The sequence below is a fragment of the Dreissena polymorpha genome, chromosome 1, assembly GCF_020536995.1.
Source record: "Dreissena polymorpha isolate Duluth1 chromosome 1, UMN_Dpol_1.0, whole genome shotgun sequence".
Taxonomy (NCBI): Eukaryota; Metazoa; Mollusca; class Bivalvia; order Myida; family Dreissenidae; genus Dreissena; species Dreissena polymorpha.
This window is the reverse complement of record NC_068355.1, coordinates 183,573,948-183,601,509: the sequence shown is the minus strand read 5'-3', so window position 1 is coordinate 183,601,509 and position 27,562 is coordinate 183,573,948. Positions and strand designations below refer to the sequence as shown.

The 27,562-nt window shown below is 35.3% G+C and overlaps 2 protein-coding genes and 1 long non-coding RNA gene across 15 annotated transcripts in view; 2 read left to right on the top strand and 1 right to left on the bottom strand.

Annotated features, from left to right (window-relative positions):
• LOC127864178 (uncharacterized) overlaps positions 1 to 27,562 on the top strand; it is a 677,094-nt gene that overhangs the window by 132,001 nt on the left and 517,531 nt on the right. The window lies entirely within an intron of this gene.
• Positions 1 to 27,562, bottom strand: part of LOC127864190 (uncharacterized) — a 174,082-nt gene that overhangs the window by 31,699 nt on the left and 114,821 nt on the right. The gene's annotated exons all lie outside the window — the stretch shown is intronic.
• On the top strand, positions 22,181 to 25,626 carry LOC127864207 (uncharacterized). Its single transcript, XR_008041575.1, has 3 exons — positions 22,181 to 22,855; positions 23,412 to 23,522; positions 24,083 to 25,626. It is a non-coding gene; the product is annotated as an uncharacterized LOC127864207 (long non-coding RNA).

Below are 27,562 nucleotides of genomic sequence, written 5' to 3'. Positions count from 1 at the left end.
TATTGACAAATTGGATATCTTAAAACGTAATGAAACACACAAGAGCTTTAACCCTTTGCATGCTGGGAAATTTGTCGTCTGCTAAAATGTCGTCTGCTGAATTTCTAAAATAAGCATTTTCTTCGATTTTTTTCAAAGAATACTATCATAATAGCAAACAGTTTGGATCCTGATGAGACGCCACACTCTGTGGTGTCTCATCTGGATCCAAACTGTTTGCAAAGGCCTTTAAAATTCGGTTCCCGCACTGAAAGGGTTAACACCTTACTGGTCAGGCCTGTAATGATTCAGTCTTTCTCTTTCAAGCTCGCATAAAGGCTTTAGAGCAATTTATGCCTCAAACAGACACTTATTGTTATGGCCCCATATTTTTTTTTTTAATATTTACATATTTTCCACATTTTTACATCAAAAGCAACATGCCTCTTCGGTAAACTCTCGATTCATTAATATCATCCTTTTAATCAGTGACATTTTAATATCTTAGCAACCATTATGAAATTTGTCACCTGTTTATTGTTAATGGCCGTACCATGTTGTCGACACCAAGGGTTTCAAATAACCAGTGCTCAATGTCATTAAAATGCACTTTTGTGTCATACGGAATACACTAGTGCGCTTGCTGGTGATATATTTGTCAATATTACACCTCAGAGATATTGGTCCTTCTATATCTATATGACCGGTTTCAGTCTGTAAAATGCGATCGAAAAACCTTAGAGCATATGGACCGGTCACTATTTTTTTGTATATGGACCTTCGGGGTTACACACCGCTATATGTGCACTGTGTTGACGCGTCATTGAACAGCATTGACACTATTTCAGCTTTAACAAGAGTACAAAAAAAAACTTAATTTAGAATAAACGACACGCTAACCTCAATGCCAACGTTAACATTAATACAATGTTTAAAACAATAAAGTCGAAACAATATTCACTTTCATTTTCTATTCTTCCATCCCTTTATCGAATTTCATTTTAAATCACACTATTTTATTGTATTCCTATCGAAGTTTACATAATGTATGATAAACACACAATCCAAAATACGTTTTGCATTCGTTTGATGCCTTAAACAAATAACTAACTGTTAACAAGATAGCACGTCCGACATGTCCTAAACATCCAGAGCATTTAGCTCCAACTGGAATGTTTCGTCAAAGAAACTACGTCACACAATTTACGTCATCGTTTGCGCATTCAGTTGCATGAAAAATAAAACTACGGAAAGCAGGTTTAACACTGTACAGTGATACAGGGGATACTCTTCGGTGTAATATAAGAAATAGTAAACTCCACTTCGGTCCCAATGGCATTATAGTGACCAGCCAGACAGCCAAAAACTGTATATGGACCTCAGCCTACGGCTTCGGTCCATATAGGGTTTGTGGCTGCCTGGCTGGTCACTATAATGCCATAGGGACCTCAGTGGGATTTACTATTTCTTAAATATCACACCTTCTGAATTCTTATTCAGTCCCATTATCAATCGTCCTATTAGAGCACGTTTCCGATAGTTTCTTGTGGTGAAAAATGATAAATCAAAATATCAAATTAAGCAGGATAAATTAGTTACATTCAAAAGGTCTTCATCTCTCTACAAAGTTTTATATTACTGAACCATAATTCAAACTTTTGAAGAACTTCAAGCTGACAAGGATGCTCAGCTTACAACTATCAATTAAAAACCTATTGCATCAAAAGCCAAAAGCTTAATTAAAAAAAGAAAAGAAATGTATATAGTTCTGTTATAAAAGTAGTTGATAAGAACAATAATTTGTCACCAGAAGTAGTCTTGGAATTGAAGCATGTAAGAAATTTGTTGATTTGTGTTCATACAAAAATGATGACACTTCAATAGAATTTTTGTTTTCTGTTAACAGTTTCCCCCATAAGAAGCAAAGTGAAAATGGATTTTGCAAACAGCATTAAACCAGAACAGCCTGCGAGTAACGCGCAGTCTGTTCAGGTTTTATGCTGTTTGCTGTTCATTAACTAAGGGTTGGAAATGTAGCCTTTAAGAAACTTGAATCTAGTAAGAAAGGTCTTCAATTAAATTTAACTTTCTATGGGACTACAAATGCGTCAAAATACGTATCTAAATGGTAAAGGGGCACTTTTTCAACTCATCTATAATTCAAAGTTGTGTCCACACATAGCGAGCTGTTATGGATGCACCAACAGTACTGCTGAACAAATAGAATCATCAAGTTGTCTTACTCTAGAAACTATAAAGTTCTGAAATCTGAGCTCGAAAGTCCATATAGCTTCAATACCGGTTATGCATAAAGAACCACCTCTCAAAACTTTTCATAAAATTAAACTTTGCTGAGATTGTTTATAATTGACATCTTACTATCCACAATTCAAACAAATACATTGACATGTGTTTTTAATAGATAATACCAATTTGTTACTTAATAGTCTTATAGTTTCTGCCCACAAGTCAGCTGGTGATGCTGCTTGACTATAAATCAAGTCAGCATAGTCTATTGTATCAAATGTTGTAGTATATTTTCAGTCACACAAAGTATTTTTCAGCATAGCTGTCTAATCCAGCTTTAAATCTTAGCTGACCTTTGTAAGCTAGGTAACAATCAACTTGAATATAAAATTCCAGAGTACTTTTAACCCTTTGCATGCTGGGAAATTTGTCGTCTGCTAAAATGTCGTCTGCTGAATTTCTCAAAATAGCATTTTTTAATATTTTTTTCAAAGAATACTATCAGAATAGCAAACAGTTTGGATCCTGATGAGACGCCACGTTCTGTGGCGTCTCATCTGGATCCAACCTGTTTGCAAAGGATTTCAAAATTCGGTTCCAGCACTGAATGAGTTAAGTAGTACCTGAGCCAACAAGGACCAATCAAGGGCAAGTTCTCTGTCCACGGAGCAAATCTTTTTCTACTTTTTGTTTTGTGAAATTATTCATACTGTTGATGTCTTTTTGGATTTTCAAATTATTTTAAGGGAGGAATACCAAAACCAACAACAACAAAAAAATAATTAGGTCGTACTATGTATAAGTACGAACTTCCCATATAGTACTTACAGCAATACCAAGAAGTAACATCTTGTATCTAAATCAGTTTCCTGAAAATAAGATAGCTGTGATCTATAGATAGCTTGTGAATGGGAGAGATGGGGAAATGAACAGTTATTATCTCATGAAGCCAATTAACAATAGCTTGTTATGAGCTAACAGGAGGATAAATTGGGTAATCACTTGGCAGAAATGGAATGGGGAGAATACCTCCAATTTGGAGAAATAGGCAAATTATCATTCTGGTAGAAATGGCTTATTATCATTCTGTTAATAAATGGGAGCTTCTCTGTTTGCTGTGTAACCTAATTAGACAACCCTGTTAGAGACCGGTTGGAATGGTAATAATGCTATTAGTCACGTGTAACTTGCATTTTTTCCTCAGAATCATTCATCATTCTCATCAAAGGTACAGTTACCCAATTGGTAATGGGTGTAGGTTGGGTATGATATGGTTTGCACAAAAAACAACATATAACTAACTAAAAATGGTCTATATTGTTTCAACTTGATTTCCCTTTTAAAAGTATAATTTAAGTTGCTAGAACTATTAACCCATTTATGCCTAGCGTCTAGCAAAAAAGACCTTGGCAAGCAGCGTAGACCCAGATGAGACGCCACATGATGGCATCATCATGCGGCGTCTCATCAGGGTCTGCCCTGTTTGCTTAAAGGAATTTCTCTAAGAAATATTCTAAATATAGAAATAAATATACTAGACATCCCTAATTTTGGAAATAAATTGATCCAATTTAGAAGGATGGGAGAGTCCACTAGGCATAAATGGGTTAAACAAGCTTAATAATATCATGGTTGATACTGTGTCTGCTCAACAATCTGAAGGTTTCCACACATTGGAAAGATCTTCTATGTAAACCACCCTCGAAGAAAAAGGAAATTAAGGCATTTGCATAAGGTGTCATCCCAGATCAGCCTGTGCAGTCTGCAAAGGCAAATCAGGGACAACACTTTCCGCCATAACTGGCTTATTGCAAAGAAGATACTTAATTCAAACGTAAATAATATAAAGGTAAAGCTAGTGTCGTCCCTGATTAGCCTTTGTGGACTGTGCAATGAGGCTAATCTGGAACGACACTTTACAAACATGTGTTAAGCCCAGATTTCGTAGAATGTGTCTCATTTATACCACTTACTTATCCTCTTATCCTACCAAGAATTAAGCATTTTTGAAAAATAAAGCAAACAATTAATCTCAAGAAACTCAGGAGAGAAATTTGTGTTCTTATCGAATTCTTTAATAACACAACACCAAATATAAATATTTTTTATTTCGTTTATGAGCTTTTGGCTTTCGATGCATTAGAGTTTAAATAAATAGTTATAAGCTAAGCTTCTTTATCAAGTTTCCTAATAGTTAAAAAAACAACTGCTGAAACGCTGATCTTACACTGGGATTAGATTGAAGAACAGTGCACCGAGAATGAACATTTAGATAGCACATGTTTAAGGGACTTCCTAATATACATAAGACAAATGTATTTAAAGTACAACTAGTGTATTATTTGAGTAACCCCATGTTCTTCGCTTCTCCTTCTGCTCCTATGTTTGTCACATAATCAATATACAATATAATTGACTAACATCAGCCCCATATACATCTCACATACACAAATGTAGTTTTTTCAAGGGCGTTTTGTTAGTAGGCATTTTCTTAAATGACTTTATGTTCAGGTACACAAAGTCAAGAACAATTAGAATTATATACTAACATACAAATGCATCAAATCATGCTTATGACATAATGCTAATGTCAACATAATAACAAGCTTTCTTTTTTTCAATACGCTATTATAACCAATTAGATTGGGGTTACAAAGACTAAAAGCCAATTTTATGACTTGGTATGCATTTAATTGATAAATGTAAAGGTCTCTAGGGAAAACCTGACTTCATGCATGTGGGTAAAATAATTGTCATAGATCAGACTGTGAAGTTTACACAGGTTAATTTGGAACAACACTTTCCACCTATACTAAATTTTCATTTAGAAACAAGATGTGTTAGTGAAACACTATGTCCCCCCATATATTTGACCTTTGACCTTGAAGGATGACCTTAACCTGTCACCACTCAAAATGTGCAGCTCCATGAGATACACATGTATGCTAAATATCAAGTTGCTATATTCAATATTGCAAAAGTTATGGCCAATGTTAAAGTTTGATGCAAACAAACCAACAGACAGACATGGAAAAAACAATATGTTTCCATGATAGACTCGGAAACATGAAAACATCAATTTGATGAAAAAAATCCATAAAAGCCGAAAGTGTCATCCTTGATTAAGATAAGCAGACAGGACAGGCTAACCTGGAACTAAAATTGAGTCGTGTTCTGAGAAAACTTGGCATAATGCATGTGCGCAAAGTGTCGTCCCAGATTAGCCTGTGCAGTCCGCAGGGACGACACTTTCCGCTTTTATGGTATTTTTAGTTTCAAGGAAGTCCCTCCTTACTGAAAAACAAAATTAGGTGGAAAGTGTTGTCCCTGATTAGCCTGTGCGGTCTGCACAGTCTTAGATCTGGGGCGACACTTTACTCACATGCATTATGCCCAGATTTCTCAGAACACGACTCAATTTATCACATGCATTTAGTCTGCTGATCAATTTAGTAACATTTGTTTCACATGTAATACAATACTCTTACTAAAGGCAGAAGGGTCAATCATAGACCCCTAACCCCTTAAATCCCTTAAAATTCCTTTGATGCCCACTTTGGTATCTATCTGTTCAATGACTGTTAATGCATTAATTACATCCATTTGTGATCAAGTAATCCTATACCACAATAATCTACAGAACTGTCAATACTACTAATACCTCTGTCAACAAAATAATCAGGCCCTGATTAGATTCCAGATACTGATGGTTTGAACCATGATAAGAAAATCATAAAATTATTTACAAATACATGTGCGAAGATATGATTCAGTGCATCCTTTCAGATTGCAGGTAAGATTCTGCATTGCACTCACTAAATTTTCACATCTTTCAATATTCATTTGAGCCTTGTAATGGGAAAATGGGGCTTAATGCACTTTCGTAAAGTAAAACTGTCGACCCAGATTAGCCTGTGCATTCAATCAGGGACGACACTTTCTGCCTTGAGTGGATTATCCATAAGAAGCAACTTCCTTTAAACAAATAATACCATAAAAGCTGCATGTTTTGTCCCTGATTAGCCTGTGCGGACTCATTAACAGGCTATAAATCTGAGGCAATGCGTTACACATGTACATTAAGCCCTATTTTCCCAAAGCACAGCTTATTTATTTCTGAATTTTTTTATATAGTTTTTCATATATGTGCAAAATGACATTGAGCATGGGATACTAATTTCAGTGTCCACACATGCAAGCCACATGATTTCTTATACAACAAGAACTGCAACTCCATATCTTCAAGAACATTTTCATACTGGAAAAGGGCTACGGGCAAAGGGCATTAACTCCATAAAACAATGCTTCTATTGCACAGAACTCTTCCTTAAAACTAGTTGAACCATGTATGAAGTTTGAAGTTGGTAACTTAACCCATTTATGCCTAGCGTCTACAAAAAAGGACTTGGCAAACATTGTAGACCCAGATGAGACGCTGCATGATGCGGCATCTCATCTGGGTCTGCGCTGTTTGCTTAAAGACAATTCTGTAAGATATATTCTAAATTTAAAAAAAAAAATGCTAGACATCCCTAATTTTGAAAATAAATTGATCCAATGTTGAAGGATGGGAGAGTCCACTAGGCATAAATGGGTTAAATACATTCAAAATTATGCCCCAGACTAAAGTAAACAAGACACACTTGTGGTCAGACAAAGAGACCAGTTGATTAACCCATTTATGCCTAGTGGACTCTCCCATCCTTCTAAATTGGATCAATTTATTGCCAAAATTAGGGATGTCTAGTATATTTATTTCTATATTTAAAATATTTCTCACAGAAATTCCTTTAAGCAAACAGCGCAGACCCAGATGAGACGCCGCATAGAATATCCCTGATATGTGTGGTAAATGTTATTAACATCACCTTGCATATTACATAAAACCATCCATGGCCTTAAATAAAGGTCGACTATTATCAATATGGCAAATAAACAGTTTTTTGTTACAAAGGAAATTGTTATTCACTGGCTAGATCGTTAATAGATTTTAAAATAGTATTCAATACTGGTAAAATGTATGCCGAAAAAATATGCTTGCACTTAAAAAATAAATGTTGGCTTGATGTTTTGAAAAACTATATATTGTATATTGAAAAGCTGCCAATATTGAATTGTGATGATATTCTGGATATGCCTCTTTTTTATAATCATAATTTTAAAATTAACAATAGCTATATCTATATCAAATGTCTATATGAAAGAGGTATTCGGTTTGTGAGAGACATAATGGTAGAAAGAAACTGCTTTATTTCCAAAGAATCTTTGGATACACAAGTTGGAACAAACGTAAACTTTTTTATTGTACAAAGGATTAATTAACATAATAAAGAAATACATTGACAATTTTGAAGACCTGCCAAATTTTGACAAAAACACTCAAGGACCTATATTACCAACTTACATAAAAAAATAGTAGCCAGCCCTAAAGAAGAGAAACATATTAATAAAACATTTAGATTAAAAACAATGACATTCCAGCTTGTAATACTAAATGGAATTCAGAATTTTTAAATATTGAATGGAAAAAAGTACATGCACTTGTATTCAATATAACTAAAACAAGAAATATCTTTTAAAAAGATATACGGCGTTGATTGTGGTCGATGTTTATGGACGATCAAAAGTTATCTCTATGAGATAAAAAGTAGCGGATGCCTTTTTTCTGCGCAGTTCTTAGCTACATCATAAGCAAATCAATTACGGGGTGTTGCGCCAGATTTCGTGGCTTATTTTGCTTTATGTGATATTATTACTCAGATATCTATATTTACAGAATAGAAAAACACAAGAAACATGAAAATAAACGAGTGCATATAGGTCAGCCGGCAATACTCGAATCTTATTTAATTGCATAATTATAGTATAGTGAATTATTGTGCTCATGCTTAATAAACTGGTCTAAATGGATAAATATTTCTAATTAATTTTATCAAAATTGGTCCTTATCATGCAAATGTTGAAACCATATTAAAAATCGATGATTGACATACCACAATAATATCGCCGAATATCTTTATTTAGTATCTTTCTGATCAAAACAGACTTCAAGTGCACAAAGTTTACGAGACGGCGTTTATATAAAGATTTCTGCAACTGACCGCAAACTGACCTTGATACCTTGCGGATTGGAATGCAATGCATTACAGTCACTACGTTATTGTCAGTAGACCGGTGTAACACAATGATCGCAACCCCTTCTGCGAACTCCGGTGATGAACTGTATAACTCTGACTTTCACAAATGGCCGCGAATTGACCCGAATCCTCGCGGGTTGAAATGCAATGCAAGAAAGTACTAAATATGACAAAATAGCCTTTAGTATAAACGCTTTTGCGCTGGTAATTCTCTGAAAATAAAAGGTGAACGCACAAAACGCCTTTTCATTAGAGATAAAATTGTTTCATGCAGTAAAACAGTGTTACGAAGACGCGGATATGTTTTCAATGTTCTGGTGTTATACTCAAATCAGCCAATGGAATAAATGAAGTGTATTCATTCGTACCTAGCCGCGGGAAATTTTATTTGAGTATTATTGGACACTTACAAAGGTCAAGTCAGGGTGAAAAGCTGGCTTAATACAGCTTACGCCGAAAAACTTATATCAGATGGCTCCAGTTCAGAATAGTCCACAGAATATTGGGGACAAAATCCCATATGTTCAAAATGACAATTGTGGCTAATAATTTATGTACATTCTGTAATTTGGAAGTTGAAACTATAATGCACTTGTTCTGGTACTGTCCACATACCCAGGAAATTATTAAATTTGTTGTTGATATTGTTCGTAGAAGTAGACCAAGCATACATATTCACATCACATGTAAAGATCTTGTACTTGGAATTATTAATCCAAAATGAATGATTTAAATATAGTATGCCTAGAGATTAAACGGTATATCTTTTATTGTCAAAGAAAAAAACCAGAACTCCTTCAAACTACGGACTTGTTATCAGTATGAAACAAACTTTTGAAATTTACAGAAATACAATTAGATCAGAAGAAGAATTAAAAATATGGTCTCTGGTTAAAATATTTACTGACATCTCATATAATGACATAACCAATCATAACACATAATATAAATGATGCTTATAACATATTTATTTGTTGTCGTTGTTGTAAACTCTGCATTATCAGTTTTCCGTATACAATGCAGTTCAGCACTTTCTGTTTAATTCTCTTATGTGCAATATTTTATGTTAATTGATATACATACTTATATTCAACATTAATTTAGTTTGTATTGTATAATGTGATATGAATGTATGTTGAATGTACTACAATTATATTTATTATATTACATTTATGTACCCATCAAAAAGCTGTACATGAAATACTTTGTGTTATGGTTTTTGTATGCCCCCCTTCGAAGAGAAGGGGGTATATTGTTTCGCACATGTCGGTAGGTCGGTAGGTCCGTCCACCAGATGGTTTCCGGATGATAAGTCAAGAACGCTTAGGCCTAGGATCACGAAACTTCAAAGGTACATTGCTCATGACTGGCAGATGACCCCTATTGATTTTGAGGTCACTAGGTCAAAGGTCAAGGTCACAGTGACTCCAAATAGTAAAACGGTTTCCGGATGATAACTCAAGAAGGCTTAGGCCTAGGATCATGAAACTTCATAGGAACATTGATCATGAATCCCAGATGACCCCTATTGATTTTCATGTCACTAGGTCAAAGGTCAAGGTCCACGTGACTCGAAACAGAAAAATGGTGTCCGGATGATAACTCAAGAACGCTTACGCCTAGGATCATGAAACTTGATAGGTAGATTGATCATGACTGTCAGATGACCCCTATTGATTTTCAGGTCACTAGGTCAAAGGTCAAGGTCACAGTGACCCGAAATAGTAAAATGGTTTCCGGATGATAACTCAAGAACACTTATGCCTAGGATCATGACACTTCATAGGTAGATTGATAATGGTTGGCAGATGACCCCCAGTTGATTTTCAGATCACTAGGTCAAAGGTCAAGGTCATCGTGACCCGAAATAGTAAAATGGTTTCCAGATGATAACTCAAGAACGCTTATTCCTAGGATCATGAAACTTGATAGGTAGATTGATCATGACTCGCAGATGACCCCTATTGATTTTCAGGTCACTAGGTCAACGGTCAAGGTCATCGTGACCCGAAATAGTAAAATGGTTTCCGGATGATAACTCAAGAACGCTTATGGCTAGGATCTTGAAACTTCATAGGTACATTGGTCATGACTGTGAGATGACCCCTATTGATTTTCAGGTCACTAGGTCAAAGGTCAAGGTCACAGTGACAAAAAAACATATTCACACAATGGCTGTCACTACAACGGAGAGCCCATATGGGGGGCATGCATGTTTTACAAACAGCCCTTGTTTTATATATAAAACATACACATGTTACTTTTATGTTAATGAATAAACACACACAATGCATAACTCGTCAACCAAACAACTCAAACAGACATTAGATTTGTTTATATTTCATCATTACATTTATATTCTGACAGAACATTATTTGGAAAAACACGACCTTCAATAAAAAACTCAAATAAATGTACTTCCTTTAGAACTCAGTTTTGTGAGGAAAGTTTCATGTTGTGAGGTTTTTCTCATCAAGTTTCCGAATTTACCTTGTTGATCAGTACTTTTTGTATGGTCAATTAATCTTGTTTTAATCAGACAGAACAGTAATCTGATAGTGCAAGGCCCACATGCATTCCATTTATGGTCAATTAAAACTGTAAACCTGGGCTCAATGATATAACGAGGGCACCCTGGCTAGGTGAGTACAGTTAACCTGCAAGTATGCTGTAGTTCTGCTAATAATAACACCCATCAGTACTGCTAAAAAATACATGAGCCTCAATCTGGGAAAACGGGGCTTAATGCAAGTGTAAAGGGTTTTCCCAGATAAGCACAGAATTGGCTCAATAGGGACGCCACTTTAAACATTAGGGGCTATTTCGTTCAAAGGAAATCTCTTAAAAGCAAAATCCAGTAAAGGCAGAAATTATTATCCCTTATAAACCTACGCTGACTGCACAGGCTAATCTAGCCCTGTTTTCCCACAGCAAGCATGTGAGTCCTGTCATTGGATTATTGCATGTAAGTAAGGTGTCATCCCAGATACCACAGTGCAATCCAAACAGACGTATCAAAGATAACAATTAATACTGTGAAACAATTATTATTAATCGCCAAACATTGATTTTGGCATATTTCGTCAGTAGACCGATTGGTGGATTTAAGTTGCTTACCAATAATTATGTGTAGTGTTAAAACAAAAGGAAGACTGAAAGACATTAATATGCAACGTAATCCACGCACATATCCTGCACACAAATTGAGAAAAAATCAAAGTTGAGACAAATTTTGACCACAGTCTATTTGTTATACTAACGCGCGTAATACCCAGTCCGTACTTTATCTTGACTTTCTTCCTGCTGCTAAGGCTAGTATTCCATCTATCCGCATCCGTATCCGTATCCGCAAAATCATAATACGGACGCTATATTCCATTTATCCGCATACGTCGAGCGTATCTTTATATTTGTATATGGATAAAACTAAATATTATAATTGAGATAATTATTATGAAGGACAGGCCTGAATTTAAGTAGATATAAGGTACAAATCATCATTCTGTCTGTAAAAGAAAACAAATGGTAAATACCTGAAACATCTTCTTTAAGTGCCTTGGCCATGCTTTTCCAAACATTTGAAGTAAAATCAGAGTCCCGATATGCAGAACTGAGTTAGTTGTATAATTCCGGGTTATTTTTCACGAATTTGATAGTTTTTCAGTTGATTTTTGAGATGACAGCTACTCTCATCATGCTAAATGCCGTCCGTATCTTGTCCGCATCCGCATTAGAATGCTCACTTGAAGTCTAAATTAAATGCTCTTTGTTCTTTTTTTGCACATGCCTGGGCGGACAACTAGATTATAAAATAACTTGGCTGGACCCAACTTTTTCTTGCCAGGGGCAATAGGACAACAGTTAATGTTGAGCCCTGGAACTTCTTTTGGGGGCGCCTTTTGCGCATGCGGATATACGGAAGCGGATGAATGGAATAAAGTGCATTTCAATTTGTTCTATTTTTTTGCGGATGCGGATATGCGGATGCTGATACGGACAGATGGAATACCAGCCTTAATCTATCAGAAGGAAGAAACTTGACCTTGATGGAGTGTACTATTAGGGGATATACAGTAACATCAGGGTGCTATCAATCTTTTTTATTTTCAGAGGTCTAGTGCATTTTAATGGCTCATAAAACTTAAATATGCTCATGCAGAAGGCTTTAGCCAATCTAGTAACCAGACCCATTTTTTTAATGACCTGTCATTAAAATTACACACCAAAACATGGTGCATGCTTTCCTTTGGATAACTGCATGCAAAATAATACAGACAGAGAGTAATTTTTTAGGAATAAGCATTTTAATAATCTAGCTTCAATGTATTGAATTTATAAATGTTAACATAACAAGTGATGGAGAAAGTTTTTATCAATTACAATCATGAGATGGAAAACATAATGTTAAGTACAATAAACAAATATCAAGAGCAAATACTTTAGTCTTATTGCTCATTTATGGATACATGTGCATTGATTAGAACTTTACTTTCAGCTAATATTAAACTGTTTCTTGTGTGGAGTATAGTTTCTTGCCAACTTTGATAGCATTATGCTGTTCCAGTAACAAACAACAAAATAGAACCTCAATCAGTTCTTACCTAGAGTGTCAGTTGTTTCTCTTTCATAGCATAGTGGTGAACTTTACAGGTGAGAGAAACATCTTCATAATACCTAGTATTTTCATGGACAATTCATGTTCTGTCAGGAATTCTTACATACCATATGAATTACATTCTGACAATAATGGAACCAGACTATTCAAAATGTTTCCTATGGTTAACAAGGAAAACATAGTATGGGTTTGCCAAAAATCTGAATGAGTTCTATCAAATACTTAGGGTTCCACAATGTTTGTACATTTTGTATGCTTGAGTGTTCTTTGTTCAAACTATCTGCTTCATAAGGGTGAAATGACAGATCAAAGTTTGAAACTATTTGTAATTTTGTTCTTAGGCCCTAATGCAATATTTTTTAAAGTAATTTATGTGTTACATACATGTTAATATACGAGTGCACAGCCAAGTTTTGGGGCATTACAAAATTTACAGCTCTGTATTTGTCAGTTTCAATTTACAATGTAATTATGTCCCATTATATTTGTTTTATTTATCACACAAAAAGATGTATTTGAATATTCAACTGTCTATTTCCGACACTTGCAAATAAGCCTCACTATACGAAATTATGGTTTTATGCACATGCCTAAAGTGTTGTCCCAGATTAGCCTGTGCAGTCCGCATCTGCTAATCAGAGATGAAACTTTCCACCTAAACTGGAATTACGCTTGAGATTTTCTTAAAACGAAAAATTCCATTAAAAGCAGAAAGTGTCATCCCAGATAATCTTTTGCAGATTGCACTGGCTCATCTGGGATTAAAGCAGAAAGTGTCGTCCCAGATAATCCTTTGCAGATTGCACCAGCTCATCTGGGATTAAAGCAGAAAGTGTCATCCCAGATAATCCTTTGCAGATTGCACCGGCTCATCTGGGATTAAAGCAGAAAGTGTCATCCCAGATAATCCTTTGCAGATTGCACTGGCTCATCTGAGATTAAAGCAGAAATAGTCGTCCCAGATAATCCTTTGCAGATTGCACTGGCTCATCTGAGATTAAAGCAGAAAGTGTCGTCCCAGATAATCCTTTGCAGATTGCACCGGCTCATCTGGGATTAAAGCAGAAAGTGTCGTCCCAGATAATCCTTTGCAGATTGCACCGGCTCATCTGGGATTAAAGCAGAAAGTGTCATCCCAGATAATCCTTTGCAGATTGCACCGGCTCATCTGGGATTAAAGCAGAAAGTGTCATCCCAGATAATCCTTTGCAGATTGCACCGGCTCATCTGGGATTAAAGCAGAAAGTGTCGTCCCAGATAATCCTTTGCAGATTGCACTGGCTCATCTGGGTTGAAACTTGAAACACATGCATGTTTCCAGAGCACGGCTCAAATGCTTTGGATTAACTTTTACTGCTTCCTGCCGAGATAGAACTGCTGAGATTAACTCTAACTGCTTCCTGCCGAGATATAACTGCTGAGATTAACTCTAACTGCTTCCTGCCGAGATATAACTTCTGGGATTAACTCTAACTGCTTCCTGCTGAGATATAACTGCTGGCAGCATCCTAATTAGATTGCAAATTAATACCTCACAGCACATCATCGTAAACAAGATAAATGCAACCTGCAAAAAAATATGACATTTGATAGAATGGTAAGTACAATAGCTCCGATTTCTCTAGGTGTAGTGAAAAAAGTATAGTATTTGTGTTAATAGGGTGATTCATACCCCACCAGGTGATATTGCTTCAAGAGATATGATATGTCTTCAAGCTGCAGATATCATACAGATTGATGTAGGAACAAGGTCACATCTCTTGTACCAGATACCTAGATTTGTTTTGATTCTGGATTTGTCATCATAATATGAGCTAAGTTTTGGGAGAACTGTGCTAAATGAATGCACGTAAATTGTTGCCCAAGATTAGCCTGTGCAGTCTGTTCAGGCTTATCAGGGACAAAACTTTTCACTTTGATGGACTTTTCTTTAAAGAAATCTTCTACTTAATTGACAATAAAATTAACAAATATTATTTCAAATTCGCAAATTTGTTTTAGTTATGATATTTGTGAGGAAACAGTGATACTGCACATTTACCTGACGCTCTAAAATATCCATCATATGCATCTTTTGACGATTTAAAAACCTGCAAATTATAAAGCGTTGCAACGGGAAACGATTAAATAATTTGGAGAGTTTTGTTGTTGTCGTTAAATTATGCGACACTACGAGGATTACTTATATTAAGTAAAAAAAACAACAATCATAGTATGAGCACAGATGGCCTAGCGGTCTAAGCGATAGACTTTTACTCCAGGGGTCAGTGGCTCGACCCAAGTTGATGTTTAATTTTGTTTTCTTTCATAAATTGTAATCTTGATTTTAACTAGAGCTTTTCAGATCCAATGTTTACATTTATCAATATAAAGAATTTAATGATAAACTTCAATACATGCCAAAATCTGTGAAAAGACCCCTTTAATGGAAGTCTCTTCTTATTACAAATTATTAAACGCTGATTAAGACCAAATATGGGATTTAGACATGTTGTATTTAACTGAATTAGAGATTTACTATGAACGCCCCCCACCCCCCCCCTGGCACACACACACACACACACACACATAATTTGCTGACTAAACTACTTATGTTTCAATAATGCACCATGTCCATATACAACAAAACCTCATGTACTGCACATCCAATAGGGTGTTTGCAGGTAACCTCCAATTTCTGCTGATAAGGTTTTTCAGTTTAAGAACTAACCTCTATGATTTTCAACATAAAATTGCTGTACACTTTATAACACAAAATTATTTTATTTATTGATAGTTTGTTAACATTGTATTGGGAAGCAACATTCTGCTAAAGATCTTGTTGGATGTGTTTTGGCATTTTTACTGATATTTATTACAAATCCCCAATAATCAAGTAGATATGCCCCTGTATTTTCAATTTTATGATGTCCTGCGCTTGAGGCGGATTTATGTGAGGACCTGGAGTGCGTCCCAGCACGCCTACCTAATTTGCATACTAGACTTACATAATTTGGGACGAAATTTGAATTATAGCTGAAATTTCAAGCTATTTAGTTGTTCCCAAAAGACATGACCCTGTGATGTCTATGATACCAATATAATTTCAGCCCCTGCTGTGACCTGGCACAGGGCATGTCAGAACTTATCTGAGTTATGAAACCCAAGAGCATGTGCATTAAAGCACTTTGGAATATAGGAGATAGGCGGAAGATAATGCAAGGCTATAAATTACTGAATATGTTTAAACAATATTTAAAAATGCAATTTTTCAAGAATAACGCAGACAGGCTTATTAATTATTCATTCTAAATCATATAAAAAGTATATTGTAACAATTAATTTCATCCTCTTCGCCTGTGGTCTCAAATGGCGTTTTGTAGCTACAGAACAGCCAACGAGGCACAAACATAATCCGCGGCTACGCCTCGGCCAGATTATTAGTACGCGGCGGCCGAATCGTGTGTTCACACGGTGTGGCACTCGGCATCGATCCGCGCAACGACACCGAGTCTGTATTAACCTCGCGTACTGTCGCGGAGTAAATCCGCCGCATACTTACGCGGCGGATCGAGTGAAAAGATATCCACCTACATGTACATACATGTAAGTAGCGTAGAATTAACTACGCGCAACTGTTAATGTTTCGTTCGATTATCATTATTAAATTTGTAATCCGAAACACACTTCCGAATTTTAATGCTAACGCAACCTTTGGCAAATTCTAGCGTCAAATTAACAGAGCTAAAATATTCTATATTTCATAAAAAGCGCGCGAAAATTATGCTGACATGTAGAACGTCGTTTGGAAAGTTTGGGTGTATTTTGTGTTGTATAAATACATGAACATCACGTCAGATGTAAAATGCGTGTTCAGTGGGAAAAAAAGCCCCGATTAGACGATATTTTATCATCTCTATAAATAGTAACAAATGCCAAAATGTATTTGATACTTAAGGAAATATCGAGAATGTTTGTGTATCGTAAATATTTACCAGCATTTGCTTTAAAACTGGAATATACGGGATTATCGGGTAATTAGTAGCGATATTAACTGTATAATATGAACAAAATAAAACGTGTTTATAAACGCATATTCAACCAATAGTTATAATAAGCTGATAATTAACAAAACAAAAAATACGTCGTCACCGTCTTGATTATTGATGTGGCTTCAAACTGCTAATTTTCTCAGCTTAAATTTAATAGCAAAATCAACATGAAATTAATTTATGAATCCACCATATGCTGGAGGCTTGACCACTTGTTTGTGCGAAAACATAATTATGTGACCTTGTTAATGTGTGAAATACATACACTACGGGCGGGAAACAAACTTTATTGGCCAGACACATTAACTATGCTTACATGTATATGCTAATACAATCCGCGCACAATGCATTTATTATGATTTTAATTATTATTATAATTATTCTTTCAAAATTTGTTAACTACATGTAGCTAATAATTTTAATAAGATTTTTTATTTCATGATGCACATCGACTCGGCATCATGTCGCGGATCGCGGCATGCCTCGGCGGACAGATGCGAAGTTTCGCGGCGAAATGCGACTTGCCGCCGCATACTGACGCGGCTTCAACGACTGACGCGGCATCGACTCGTTTCTTCTTGCCGCCGCAGATCGCGAAATACGTTTGTTCCGCTTTGGCAGTACTGTAGTTTGTTTATCACAGGGTGCCTTGCCCTATGCCCAACCCTCCCCCTTTTTTTAGATGGGCTAAGCGCTGTCATTGACTTTTTTATGACTGGGAAAACAAAATGCCAAGGAATCAAGATCCAGTAAACAAAATTTATCAATAGGATAGCTGTTATTAATGTCTTAAGCCAGTGTATAGAATTAATATCATTGTTAAGTCTTTACAAAATTGAACTCTTTATAATTGATCAAACAGCATCTGTACCCATTAATTTATTGGGACCAAAACAATTGTTCTGTACTACAAAGAAGACGTGACATAACAAGTTAAAAAGAGAAGCAAAATCTTTAGACATCAAAGTTAATGTAATTAAAACCCAATCAGTGCCCGTGAATATTATGTGTACAATAAATATGCCAGCAAGCTGTTGTTTTTAGTCAAGCGGACATATGCATCCCAGACGAAAATGCCATCAAACTTATTTGCCACCCTTGATATTGACTCTCTCAAACTTTTATGTATTTAAGTTAGGATTATCTGATGTCAGATACGCAAGTACTTACGAAAAAATGCAGTAGAAGAATTTTTTATTTTAGTGCGCAACGACTAACAAGTTATACTTATCATTAAGTACTCATCATGGTCACTTTTATTATGCAAATGCAAATGGCTTTATCTTTATTCATTGATAAATTATAATTTATCCGCACTATGGGAAAACTGGGCTTAATACATGTGTGTGTAGTGTCTTCAAGATTAGAATGTACAGTCCGCGAAGGCTAATCGGGGACAACACTTTCGGCTTTAATGGATTATTTTTTTTAAAGGAACTCTAGTCTGAACATAAGTCCAGTCTAGGCGGTACTTTACAATGCATTAAGCCTGGTTTTCCAAGAGAGTGGCTCAAACCAGTTATCAAAATATCAAGTCATGAGAGAGAGGAATGACTCAATGTCTGGAGAGTAACTGGCCATGTGGACACTTAAACCCTTTGCATGCTGGGAAATTTGTTGTCTGCTAAAATGTCGTCTGCTGAATTTATAAAATTAGCATTTTCTTCGATTTTTTTCAAAGAATACTGTCAGAATAGCAAACAGTTTCGATCCTGATGAGAGGCCATGTTCTGTGGCGTCTCATCTGGATCCAAACTGTTTGCAAAGGCCTTCAAAATTTGTTTTTTAAACATGTTTTTATTCAGTATAAAAAGTCAATGAACTCTGCATTGTTGCTGAATATACAATGCACTTGAAAATAGGCTTTATGCTGATTGAAATTAAAAACAAAAAAACAACTTAAGCATCAGTATCTGTTCTTTCTGAGCAAAAGTGGCATTTATTGTTAGTGAAGAAGATACATTTTCAAGAATAAACATCAGAAGTATAAATGTTTTTAGAATGTGAGCATTTTATCCAGTAATCTCAAAGTACCAGTTTTTGGATAGAAATCCAATAGCATTATCCCTTGTTCCGAAATAAAAATCATTAACAGATATGCGGAGTAATTTATTTAAACAAACAGAAAATGCATTCTGAAACCCTTAATAGGAGTCCTGCAATCATTTGTAATCAATAACTTATGTTTTAAAAAATCATTGGTTCATGCTACCAATTGTAAAATATTGCAACCAATCCCTGAATAATGTAAATATGCCATGACGTTGGAATAACATATATCCCGATCAGACTAGAATATTAAATATACCCATTGTCTGTTATAAAAAAATAGTAACATAGGTTACAACTCAAATTTCTCACTTTGTTTAAACTTATTATAATTTTTTATCAACTGGTAGGAGAGAAACATACATTTATGTTTGTTCTCCCTTTCTTCTGTTTGAATCACATTCTGAAGAAGTACATGTATTTGAACTTAAGTAAACTACTTTATAATTTTAACAAAGGAAATTAAAGCAAATTTTGTTGCAGAATTTTATTTTATTTTGTATACTGTCTTGCTATACCATTTGACCCTAACATATTGACTGATTATATTCATAAATGTAGCAATATTTGTATGTTTCTTATTGGCTTTTGTGGTCTTGTGCTTCATTTAAATAAAAAAGCCTGTGTGGTAAGAGTGGTACAATAGACTGATCCCGGAAAAGCACGAGTTTAGAAAAACCCACTAATCACCCCGGTACAAACATTGCTGGTCCGTTATATTAACCAATGATAGCTTCCTTTAGATAATAACGGTTGATACGGTGTGTGATTTTGAAAGGATTACAAATGGGTCATGTTTATTTGTACCAGCAGATTAGTGGGTTTTTCCAAAAAGTTGCTTTTTCCGGGATACATATATTGTGTAGTAAAATATAACACCCTGATGCCTGTGATGTTAATCAAGATTAAAGGTAGAGGTAAATATTACTCTAAGAGGGATTTGCAGGACTGTTATACACTTAGAAGTATGATGATGATCATACATTGTTTAACCCCTAAGAAATGATCTACGTAAATTGATGTGGGGGCGCTGCGTAAAACAACAATCAGGTCTTGTGTTCGCGGCATAATACAACTTAATAAGGTAAACATGTTCGCCGCATAATACCAATACATGTAAATGAGACCAACGTGTTCACTGCATAAAACAACAATAAGGTCATTGTGTTTGCTGCATAATACAACTCAATCATGGCGATCCATCCCTTGACAAAGAAATTGGTTTTTACAGTAATGTATGCAATTGATTTTGCGTTCATTTGCTGTTCTTGTTGATATCCAAGTTTTTCAAATGGCAGCGTTATATCATATTGTTCCCTTAGATATATTTCTCAAGAGCTAGAAGGTTACAACATAGCAGGGCATAGACCTCATTTTTGTAAATTAATACATGTTAATTATCCAAAAACTACTTCATTACATTTCTACTGTATTTATTGTTTTTAACAACAAAAACAAACATCTGGAGCAGTTAGGCAAAACTTCTCTCATACAAAATTAATATAAACAATTGTTAGGTAATTGTATTAAAATGTGCAGACATGTTATGTTGTAGATGATTGTATAACCTTAATGTTGCCTTGCTAGGCTTTTCTTGTACGAATGAATGTGGCTGTGCCACTTGTGTTTTCTGATAATAATTCGCACTGTTTGTATTAACCCTAAGCTATGAATAAAAAGAACAATTTTTAGCAATTATCATATATGACTGTAAAGTGGTTTACTCTTTATCGTCTTTAATTTAGTTGTAGTTGTATGCATGAACTAGGATGTACATGATTGTAATACTTAGCTATCTATTCTCCACAGTCAACATTTAAGCATGCCCTTCCGTTTACCAGATCTGCTTGACGCTCCTCACCAGTGGTTATTTCCTTTGATCACAATAATAATAATAAGTGACAGCAAAATTGTGTCTAGTACTAAAATTAATATATTTATGAGAAGACCAAAAATATTGTGTATGCCCCTGCATTCCCGGGTGTACATTGTCCAGGGTAATCATGGAACTTAGGCTGGAAATCCATGGTATAACATGGAATTCCATGGTAATCCCTGGAATTTGAAACAGTTTCCAGGGTTTTCCAGGGTTTTGTTCTAGAAATGTCCATGAAACGTGGACTTTTTTTCCAAGCATTTTCCAGCCTTGGATGGAAAAGCATGGAAAAGGAATGGAAAACGCTGGATTTAGGCTGGATAACCCTGGAAAATATTTCCAGATAGCATGGAAAGTAGAACATAGAATTTTTTAAGCATGGAAAAGACTCTAACATTTTCAGCTAACTCTGGAAAAAACTTAGACTTTATAAGAGGAGAAAATAACTTATAAAAATGCAACACATTTTATTCAAAGTAAATCAGAGTTCAACAATTTACACAACATATGAATAAAACATAAAACAATGTGCATAGTTTGGGCAGAAATAGTAGTAGTTATAGTAGTAGTAGTAGTAGTAGAAGTAGTAATGCTGGTGCTGGCAGTAGAATATGTTGTAGGAGTAGAAGTAAAAGTGGTTGTTGTATAAGTTGTACAAGCAGTTAAACTACTGATAATTATACTATTGGTGCAAATTTAAGTGACAGTAGCAGTTACTATTGTGTTGTTGTTTTAGCATTTACAGGAATAGTAGCAGTAATGGTAGCAATAGTAGTATAAATAATAATAACAATACTAGTAGCAGCAGTAGAAGTAGTAGTTAAGGAAGTAGCATTAGCAGCAGCAGCAGTAGTAGTAGTAGAAGTAGCAGCAGCAGCAGTAGTAGCAGTAGCAGCATCAGTAGTAGTAGCAGTAGTAGTAGCAGTAGTAGTTGAAGTACTAGTAGTAGTAGTAGTAGTAGTAGTAGTAGTAGTAGTAGTAGTAGTAGTAGTAGTAGTAGTAGTAGTAGTAGAAGTAGAAGTAGCAGCAGTAGTAGTAGTAGTAACAGCAACAGCAGCAGCAGTAGTAGTAGTAGTAGTCGCTGCAGCAGGAGTTGTAATAGTAGCAGCAGCAGCAGTAGCAGTAGTAGTAGTAGCAGCAGCAGCAGCAGCAGCAGGAGTAGTAGCAGCAGCAGCAGTAGCAGCAGCAGTAGCAGTAGTAGTAGTAGTTGAAGCAGTAGTAGTAGTTGAAGTAGTAGTAGTAGTAGTAGTAGTAGTAGCAGTAGTAGCAGCAGTAGTAGTAGTAGTAGTAGTAGTAGTAGTAGTAGTAGTAGTAGAAGTAGAAGTAGCAGTAGTAGTAGTAGTAGTAGTAGCAGTAGTAGTAGTAGTAGTAGTAGTAGTAGGTAGTTGTTGTTGTTGTTGTGGCTGTTGTAATAGTAGTAGTAGTTTTGCAGAAGTAGTAGTAGTAGTAGTAGTACTAGTAGTAGAAGTAATAGTAGTAACTTTCAAAGCAATGTCTACAAGTTTAAATTCCTTAACCCTGTTCAAGGTGTATACACACTTAATATTTAACTACAGTCCAGGTTTGCAATTAACAAACTATCTGAAAAGCCTGTGTGTGAGTCAGATGTGTCTGCGGCTAATCTATTGGTTATAAAATATCACAGCCTTTTCTGATTGGCTGAGTTCAAATACAGAAAGTTTACCTGTTAGATTGAATTTCTGGAGAAGGCGTATTGAAGAAAAAATGCAGCTTAAACTTGTTGTTAAAATGAAGTTAATGTAATTTCACAAACAGTAGAGTTAATGAGTTTTTCCATTAACAAGAATTTCTTAAAATAATAATGTATGGATATCATTTGGAAAGTGACATGAAATGTTGTTAAAAAGTGATGCATACAAGTGTTTCAGAAGTCTGTCTAGGAATAGAACAACAACTGAAGGTTTGTCTTTTCATTATTTTTAAATATTCCTTTAAATTTATTCTTCTTATGTCATCATTGTAGACCTTTTTTATGTGACATTTTAGGTAAAAGTATGGCAAATATAGAAGTTTAAAAGCAGCTGTCACACACATTTTCACTAAGTGCAGTTTGCAGCTTGATAAAGGAAGTCCTATGTGGAGATATTAATAAGCTTGAATGTAGTATCGGAAGTTTATAATGCATGGCTAGGGAACTGAGGCTAAGGGAGTTATGTGCTGTGCATGATAAGAACTCAATGCTCATTAATGCTGTTAATGTTTATAAATAAATTAATTAAACCAATAGCATTGTTTTTTAGGTTTCACTGTGCATTTTCATACCAATAGAATTACACATCTTTCTAATTATAGCAATAATAAATTTGTACTAATCATACCAACAAATTTTGTTATGCTATGCTTTGTGATGTATTAACTTCATTGTAAGTTATTATTAAAAGACCATTTTACTAAATATTTAAAACAATACTTGAATTCTTTTCTATATACATTTTCATTATGTGCTTTAACTGTAGCTGACCAGTTGATGGAAGATACTGCAGAGTTTGGCAGGGAAATAACCCAAGACAGCAAAGCGGCTCTTTTGGCGCATTTACCAAGAGGACTAACATGGCCACAAATTCATGGTAAATATTGTTATGCCCCGGGCTCATATAAGTAATTTAGTGTTAACCACCTGAAAGTATTTGTCTTTTTGGTATCCAATATTTTGGTCTAGTTTCAATTACAGGTTATTTTTATATGAATTAGCAAATTAGCATAACTTTCATATAGCAATATCTGAATATAAAATTCCTATATATGTTTGAGTTTCCAGAAACATGCTAGTGTACCCCGTTTTGGGGCATTTAAGAAAACAACAATATAAATTTCAAAATAAAAGAGAGTCATTATAAAAATATAAGTTAAATCACCAATTTATTCACTTTAAAGTCTCAGTTTTCCTGTTTGCAAGTAGATTAAAGCCCGCTTGCAAACTACTTAGGATCGTAAATGTTCGCTCGAATACAAAAAGCCAGATGTACAGAATTGAGCAGTGATATGAAATATCTAAAATAGATAAAAATATGAATGAGCATTAAAGTATAGATATTCAATCATATGATTGCTGCACATTTACTTTTACAGATGAATGTAAAAAACTTATGACTTTCTTGTAATATTGTTTGCTTTGTTTTTCTTTCAGAGATCATGCAGGAGCCCTACAGTATAACAGCAGTACAAGTTCTATAAAAGATCCACGACCTACTGAAGCCCAGCTAATTAACAAAAAAGTTTTTAAAAACTGTAATTTTATCCCACCTGGGTACTTATAATTTACTAAGCTGCCTACACAAGTTTTAGATTTGCAATTATATTTTAAATTGTCACTTGGAAAGTAATACATGTACATCTATTATGTTCTGAATTTCTTTGAACAATAAAATTATATAAAAGTATTTTAATGAAATTAAGCACCTAAATTGCATTAAAGTGAAAGTAGCTGAGAACAAGATGTGTTTGTGAAACACAATGTCCCCCTATATGACGTTTGACCTTGAAGGATGACCTTGACCTTGACCCTTCACTACTCAAAATGTGCAGCTCCATGAGATACACATGCATGTCAAATATAAAATTGCTAGCTTCAATATTGCAGAAGTTGCATTACATGAGCAATTTTGACCCATATATTTGACTTGGAAGGATGACCTTGACCTTGACCTTTCACCACTCAAAATGTGCAGCTCCATAAGTTACACATGCATGCCAAATATCAAGTTGCTATCTTCAATATTGCAAAAGTTTTCATAAAATAAGCGATTTGGGCCACATATATTTGACCTCTGACCTTGAAGGATGACCTTGACCTTTCACCACTCAAAATGTGCAGCTCTATAAGTTACACATGCATGCCAAATATCAAGTTGCTATCTTTAATATTGCAAAAGTATTCATAAAATAAGCGATTTGGGCCACATATATTTGACCTCTGACCTTGAAGTATGACCTTGACCTTTCACCACTCAAAATGTGCAGCTCCATGAGATACACATGCAAGCCAAATATCAAGTTGCTATCTTCAATATTGCAAAAGTATTCATAAAATGAGCGATTTTGGCCACATATATTTGACCTCTGACCTTGAAGGATGACCTTGACCTTTCACCACTCAAAATGTGCAGCTCCATGAGATACACATGCATGCCAAATATCAAGTTGCTATCTTCAATATAGCAAAAGTTATTTCAAAATGTTAAAGTTGGTGCAAACCAACCAACCAACCAACAGACCAACCAACCAACAGACTAACCAACAGACAGGGCAAAAACAATATGTCCCCCACTACTATAGTGGGGGACATAAAAATATTATCCTTGTGCTCATGTTCAGCTACATATATTGTGACATACATGAAGCAGCTAAAAATAACTTAAATTTTTCATTTTGTTTCTTGTATATCGTTTGTACAGGGTTCGTGAATTGTTACTGTATATTACTTGACTTGCTTGTATTTTGTTACTTTGAATACATGTTGTGAAGGTTGCATTATACTTTTTAACTTTTAAAGGAGCGCTTGTTCTGTTATGTAAGGGCCTGATTTATGATTATGGACCTAGAGGCTTTGTAAGCATGTATTAAACAACACTTGTTTGATCTGAATAATTTGTTAAATAAATGTAACACAATTTGTAATCTGATGTTATATTTTGATGAATTGTGAACAAAATAATACATCGAAGAAACTAAGGCATTATGTTGATTTTTTGTTTTGTTTTAATCTAACCTTAAATTATGATTTACTTAAGCTGTGAGTATTGTATTCATTTAATACATGAATATTGTTTTTAGACCAGAAATTTCTTTTTCTATTCAGTGACCATGGTAAACGCTGGACAATTTTCCATGTTATACCAGGCATCCATGGAATATTGAACATGGAAAAACCCTGGAACATTTTCCAGGGTTTTCCAGCCAGCATGGAAAAAATACCGTCCGAATACTCCATGTAATCTGGAAAACCCTGGAAATAAATCCATGGTTTTCCATGGTTTTCCAGATTACATGGAGTATTCGGACGGTATTTTTTCCATGCTGGCTGGAAAACCCTGGAAATTGTTCCATGGTAATTATTCCAGGGAGCCTGGAAAACCATGGAAACTATTCCAGGCTATTTCCACATACCATGGACAATTTTCCACCCTTTTTTTAAAATATTGACGCTGGAAAAGGCTGGAAATTAGTCCGAATACTCCAGCCTCATATTTTCCATGGATTTCCATGGAAAACCCTGGACAAAGTACACCCGGGTTGACTGATTTGGGAGGTACATATTGATTGACCCATCCTTCCATCTTTACACGGTAAACACATATCTTTCTTACTTGCATGGATTTTGTACTTGAACACTACCAACACACCCATATCAACCTTACTGCACGTTGCTGTTGACGCTTACCTACTTTTGGTTTAGACTAATGCAGAGTCCAATCTCTTGTAGGCTGCAGAGTCCAATCTCTTGTAAGCTGCAGAGTCCAATCTCTTGTAGGCTGCAGAGTCCAATCTCTTGTAGGCTGCAGAGTCCAATTTCTTGTAGGCTAAGAGCTTATATTGGCTGAGAGCTTGTATAAGCTTTATTGCTGAATAAATGTTGTTGTTGTTTATTCCTTTACCACTTAGATACGTATTTTGACGCATTTGTATTCCCTCAGAAAGTTAAATTTAAATAAAGACCTATCTTACTAGATGCAAGTTTAAAAGGCTTCATTTCAAACGCTTAAATACTGATTAGCAGCAAACAGCATAAAACCTGAACAGCCTGCGAGTTACTCACAGGCTGTTCTGTTTTATGCTGTTTTCACATAGCCATTTTTACATTGCTTCGAGTGGGAAAGGGTTAACTAAAATTTATGCATTCTATCTAACGACATTTTCGCTTTCTAGAAATGCTTAAAAGCTGACATGGATGGTTTCTATGAACACTCTTAATAAACTAAAATCACCTGCTTTCTTGACTTTGACATTGACAAACTTTGGAACTTCAGAAAGTCTAAATTTTGGTTACACCAAATTTACCCATCTTTAGTTTCTCCTTGAAATTAACCTCATTTTGTACTTAGATTTTTCACTCTGGCCTAGTTTTTGGTTAATTATGCCCCACCAAACAAAGTTGAGCTTGTCTGTTGGTCAGTGTGTCGTTTGCTCCGTATTAAGTGTCCGCTCTCTGATTAAAGCTGTTTTCATCCGATCTTCACCAAACTTGGTCAGATGTTATATCTAGGTGATGTCTAGGTCAAGTTCGAATATGGGTCATGCCGGGTCAAAAACTGGGGTCACGGGTTCACTTAGTGCGTTTTAACCCTTACAATGCGGGAACCGAGTTGTGAAGGCCTTTGCAAACAGTTTGGATCCAGATGAGACGCCACAAAACGTGGCGTCTCATCTGGATCCAAACTGTTTGCTATTCTGATAGTATTCTTTGAAAAAAAATCGAAAAAATGCTAATTTTATAAATTTAGCAGACGACATTTTAGCAGACGACAAATTTCCCAGCATGCAAAGGGTTAAACATTGAGCATGGTGTCTGCTCTCTAATTCAAGTAGTTATCATCTGATCTTCACCACACTTAGCCAGAAGTTGTATGTAGATGATGTGTAGATCAAGTTCAAACATGGGCAATGCTGG